The sequence below is a fragment of the Cynocephalus volans genome, chromosome 12 (genome assembly GCF_027409185.1).
Source record: "Cynocephalus volans isolate mCynVol1 chromosome 12, mCynVol1.pri, whole genome shotgun sequence".
NCBI classification, from domain to species: domain Eukaryota; kingdom Metazoa; phylum Chordata; class Mammalia; order Dermoptera; family Cynocephalidae; genus Cynocephalus; species Cynocephalus volans.
This window is the reverse complement of record NC_084471.1, coordinates 12,351,483-12,357,076: the sequence shown is the minus strand read 5'-3', so window position 1 is coordinate 12,357,076 and position 5,594 is coordinate 12,351,483.

Here is a 5,594-nt window from a genome sequence, read left to right as displayed (position 1 = left end):
ATAAGGGTCTTTGCCAGGTCAGATATTGCAGTGGCTTTTTTGACTCCCGCCTCCCTACCATACCTCGACCCCAGGACAGTCCCAGACAATAAAGTCTAAGTATTTCCCAGCTCAGAAGTTCCCTTCCCAGTGACAGGCAGCACACAGTCCCGTCTGCTGAAGGATTTAGTTAGTTGGTTGGGTTTGGGGGTAAGGATACAAGCCTACTTGCGCAGTCCCAAGCAGATTTCCAGAATGTGTATATGTAGGGGCCAATGGTCTGTGGAGAAAGGCTTGGAATAGCTGCCTATCTATCCTCAGACACAGCTGGTATTCCAGGGACCCAGGCCTCATCCAGGTGGGCAGGGCCCAGGGCTCAGGGTGCTGTCCTGGCACGCTCAGGACATGCCTCTGGCCCAGTGAGAACAGAGGAGAGCAGCGAAGCAGCTGCTGCTCCTGCCTCTGCTGCCCCCAGGCCCCTGCTCCTGAGGTTGCACAATGCTCCTATTGTCCACAGCTCTGCCAGGCTGCCCCCCAGGGAGCAGCTCAGAGCCAAGGGCCTGGGCAGGGCCCTGATTCCTGGGGCACAGCCTGGGTGCAAAAGCATGATGGTCAGACACATAGAACATACCCATGGAACTTGGAGAATCCTAGCCTAAGAATTCTAGAATCTGACAGAGACGCTTAAAAAAATGAAAACCTAAAATTAGAAGACTACAGGTGCTGAGGCTCCAGCTGTCCAGCCCAGAGAGATGCCCCAGTTCACATAGTCCCGCTCCCTCATCTTATTTTTTTTTCATTACAGTGGTTGCCAAGGGCTGGGGGTGGGGGGAAGTTGGAGGTAAATGTTAATGGCTATATAGTTTTGGGGGTGACAAAAATGTTCTAAAATTAAATAGTAGAGGCTGGCTGGTTAGCTCAGTTGGTTAGAGCGTGGTGTTATAACACCAAGGTCAAGGGTTGGAATCCCCATACCAGCCAGCCGCCAAAAAAATAAGTAGTGGTAATGGTTGCACAATTCGGTTTGTATACAGAAAAAATTGAACCGAACACTTTAAAAGCATGAATTTTATGGTTCTTGAATTATATCTCAATAAAGCTGTTATTTTAAAAATTATACCTGCTAATTGTTACAAATTTGAATGATTTTCACAATGATTCATAATGATTTGTGAAAGGTGAGTCTGCCATATCCCCCAATCTCAATCCCAGAGTTAACCACTGACAGTGTTTGGACATGTGTTTCCTTCCTCATGTTTAAAATTCTCTATATATGTATACAGAAGTGTTTAGACACATAAATACACATGAGATCTAGATAGATAGTTTTGCAAAAATAGGATCCTAATACACCTATTTATCCGTAGCTTGTTTTTTTCACTTCCTTTGAGGATATATTTCCATCACATTCTTTTTTCAATTTTTTAAAATATTTTTTTCATTTTTTAATTTCATGACATTCTTTTTAACCTCTGTGTGGTTTTCTGTTGTCCAGCTGTGCTGAAACTTAATCATCCTATCCCTTACTAATGAACATTCAGGTTATTTCTTGTGATTTGCTGTTAGCAAACAATAAACATCTCTGTATGTACATCTTGGGGCCCCTGGGGTAGTATTTCTTGAGGACAGAATCCTAGAAGCAGGCCTTCTGCATCATAGGATGGGCAAATCCTCACCTTTTATAGATGTTGTCATTAAACATTGGACAGGTGACATCCTTGTCCGGTGTCTCCCAGCAAGTAAGTGGCAAAGAGAGCAGGTGGTAGGTGAAATGTGGCCAGCCAGGCACCTCCTCCCACCCCCAGGAACACATTCATACACCCACCTCTGGCTCTCAGGTTGAAGTAGCTGGTAGACCTCGGAACAGGTGCAGAATCAGGTAACCAGACTCAACAGCCAGAGGTTCCTGGGTGGCAATGACGATATTCTTTTTCACCACACCCTCTCCAGGTCCCCTCCATGGTGGTTGCTCTCCATTTTATCTTTCTGAAACTTACCTTGAGATGTGTGTGCAAAAACAAACGTAAACCATAGGTCCTGGTCACTCATTCACTCATTCATTCTCACCAGTGTTCTTAAATATTAGTCTCTTCCACCCCCAGTGGGTTCTTTTTGCCTCTTGCCTTTGTACCTCTCTCCTTCAAAGCCCTCCTGCAAAGCGTGTTGGCCAGAAGGATGGTAAGTGGGAAGCACAGCCCCCTGACCCACACTGGTCAGGGGCCTCCTCTGGGCTCCCCTTGTTCCCTGGGCTTCCTTTTTCCTTGCCTCTTATCTTGCTAGACACAGAGTTGTGGATGTGCCTGTCTCCCTCCCCAGACTAGCAGGCACTTCCCTGCTGGGATCTTGCCCCTCTACTGGGACACCTGCAGCTGTTACCTTGGAAGAAATTAGAAAGGATTCCAAGTCTACTTGTAAGGACATCTCTCACTGGCTTGCTTTCAACTTGCTTTCTTGGGAGATAGGTGTCATTAAGCTCAAATGTCACCATCTCCAAGAGGCCTTCCCTGCCTGCCCTGTCTGTCTGCATCATTCTCTGTCACAGGACCTGGTTTTTCTTCCTAGCACCCATCACCACCTGAAATTATCTTGGTTGATTTGTTTACTTGTTCACTGCCTGTCTTCCCCATTAGAATGTTAGTTGCATGAGGGCAGGAACCTTGTCTTGTTCATCATACATGCCCTCAGCCCTTGAGTCCCAACACCTAGACCCCGACCCCCCCCACAGAAAATAGCTGTTGAATCCATACTTGAATAAATATCCATGAACAAGGCCTGGAAGGATGTTTCAAACTGACAACCGTGGCTACTTCTAGCTTTATTTTATTTTTTAATTTTTGGTAAGGACAGTGGACTCACTTCTTAATTGATAGTTAAAAAATAAACCAGAAAAGCACTGAGTTAAGGGCCCAAGTCCTTCAGTCCTAATCCTGAAATGATGGCATGCTTTTGGGCAAGTGGCCTGACTCACTTGTCTGTGGCTTCTTACCTCACCCATAAACACAGACCCACCTTCCATCTGAACCCTAGATTTATTGTCTGCACAGCATTTTCACATCCATTATCTCACCCAATTACCAACAACCCTGGGACATAGGCAAGGCAGAGATTATTATCCCCATTTTACAGGGTAGGAAATTGGGGCTCATAGGGGTAAGTTGTCTGGCCTGTGGTCATGCAGCTGTGGTCATGAAGGTCCTTACTTCATAACATGGGGAGCTGACTTAGATAATGAGTTTATAAAATCCACAAATGACTAATGGGGGCCAAGAGGGCTATGCTGTGTAAGCTGTTATGGCAATGGCGTCAAGGTCAGATCTGGAGCTGTCTTCAGTGACCCAAAGGGAGCCACTTAGGCTGGTGAGGACAGGGCATAATCCCTCTTGGGTTTTATTTATTTTGGGGGGGGGGAGGCTGGCCGGTAATGCCAGTAACAGCAGGGATCGAACCCTGACCTTGGTTTTATCAGCACCTTGCTCTAACCAAATGAGCTAACTGGCTAGCCTCCTCCTGGATTTTAGAGTCCCAGGTGGTCTTTGAAGGCTAAGGTGAAATGGTGGTATCAGGATCGTGAGCACAAGTTCCTGATTTAATAAAAGCACCTGGAATCCTGCTTTCCTGGAGTTGCTTTCCCACAGGGAATGGACAGGAGGTGGCAGCGCAGGGCTGGTGAGGGGCCAAGAGAGCTGGTCATGTGCTCGCTTCAGCAGCACATGACCAGCGTGGCTGGGTCAGCCCATTCCTAGATGGCCTGAGTCCACATTCTGGGCCAAGATGGAAGCCTTCCAGTTCCAGGGGTGCAAAGACGGCCTAGGTTGGCAAGCTGGGATTCCCAGGCCCTGGGTCATAATTGTGTTCTGGACTAGGACTCAGTGGACTTTGAGGAGGTGGAATTCCCCAAGTTGGCCTCTCTCCTTGAAAATTTACCCAAAAAGGGGCAGGTGACAAGCTGGGTACAGAATCTTTCAATCCATTCATTCCATGTTTACCAGGTACCAGGTATTATTAGTTAGAATTTATAAGTGATGACTAAAGGGTGGGACTTGATATCTTAATTCTCTCAGCCACCTCGTAAAGCAGGAATTATCCCCATTTTTAAGATGTGGAAACTGAAGTTCCGGCCCGGGACTCACTCGGGAGAGTGCGGTGCTGATAACACCAAGGCCACAGGTTCAGATCCTATATAGGGATGGCCGGTTGGTTCACTGGCTGAGCGTGGTGCTGACAACACCAAGCCAAGGGTTGAGATCCCCTTACCGGTCATCTTTAAAAAAAAAAAAAGATGTGGAAACTGAGGTTCAGGCAGACACAAAATCACAGGGCTGAGTGAGTGGGGAAAGCCAGGATTTGAACCTGGGTTGATAGGACTGAAATGACTCCAAAACCCGTCTCCCTACACCTGAGAGATGACTGAGACCCTGTTTCTTCCCTTGGGCAGAGAGCAACAGACCCATTCCAACTAGCTATTGCATTGGTCAGGGTGACGTCAGAGGCTGATTCATCTGCCTGGAGAACCCAGACAGGCCTCTGGGGAGGGGTCTGCTGAGAGGGGTCTGGAAGTGGGGAGCAGACAGAAAATGAGGCTGGGGAGGTTCTAAGGCCAGATTGTGAACGGTCTATATGCCCGGTGGACAGGGGGCTGCTGCCCCCCAAACCCTTCCAGTAGGAGCCCAACCCACTGCCGCTCTAATCCGGGCTGAAGCTGGGCCCAAGTGGGGAGGGGCGAGATGCCTGAGCTTACCCAGGGGCTGCGGGGAACTCTGCAGGACCGCTGGTTGTGCGCTCAATACAGGATTGGGGGAGGTGGTGGCGGGGGCACGAGTCCCCTGGCCCGCTATGAGGGTAGGGCTCAAGGAGTACTGAGAGAAGCTGGTGGCCACCTCAGGGTGCTTTGGGTCAGCAGGGGAACTGCCTCCCCAAAGTTTCAGGCCAGGGGTGGGTTTGCAGGTCCTTAGGAATGGGAAAGAGGCAGGATGGGAGCAAGAGGGAGGTGTCCCGCCTCTGCAGGGCGGAGGGTTCCCGGCTGGCAGCGTGGTGGTGTGTGTGGGGGGGGACAGGCCATTGGGGGAGGGGCTAGCTTGCGGTGGTTGGGGGTCTTCAGGGGCCAAACCAGAGTTCTTTGAGGGGCTCACCATGGGGAAGGGGTGACCAGGAGTCGTCGAGGAAAGGGGTTATGGGGCAGCTGGTCCTTTTGGGGCGGGGGGGGGGTCCGAGTCTGGGGGTGGAGCCGCCGCTGGGTGGGGCGCCAGGCCGCCCCCTCCCCGCTCTCCCGCGGCGGCGGGCGGGCCTCGGGTGGGGACGGCGGCAGCGGGACGCCCGCGCCCGCGGCCTGCCCACAAGGAGGGGAGCGGGCCGCGGTGAGTAAGCGGCGGCCGGCCCGGCCGGGCCACGCGGGCGGCGGCTGCTCGGGCAGGTCGGGGCAGGGCCGGGAGGGCGGGAGCAGCAGGGAGCCGAGCCCGGGACCCCGCGCCCGAGCCCGAGCGAGGACACCGAGGCCGGGGCCCCGCCTCCGCCCCGCCCCGCGCCCCGCCGGTCGGCGCCCGGAGCTCCGAGCCGCGCCGCAGCCGCAGCCGGAAATCGGCCCCGCGCGGCGGCCGCCGTCCCGGCCAGAGCCGAAG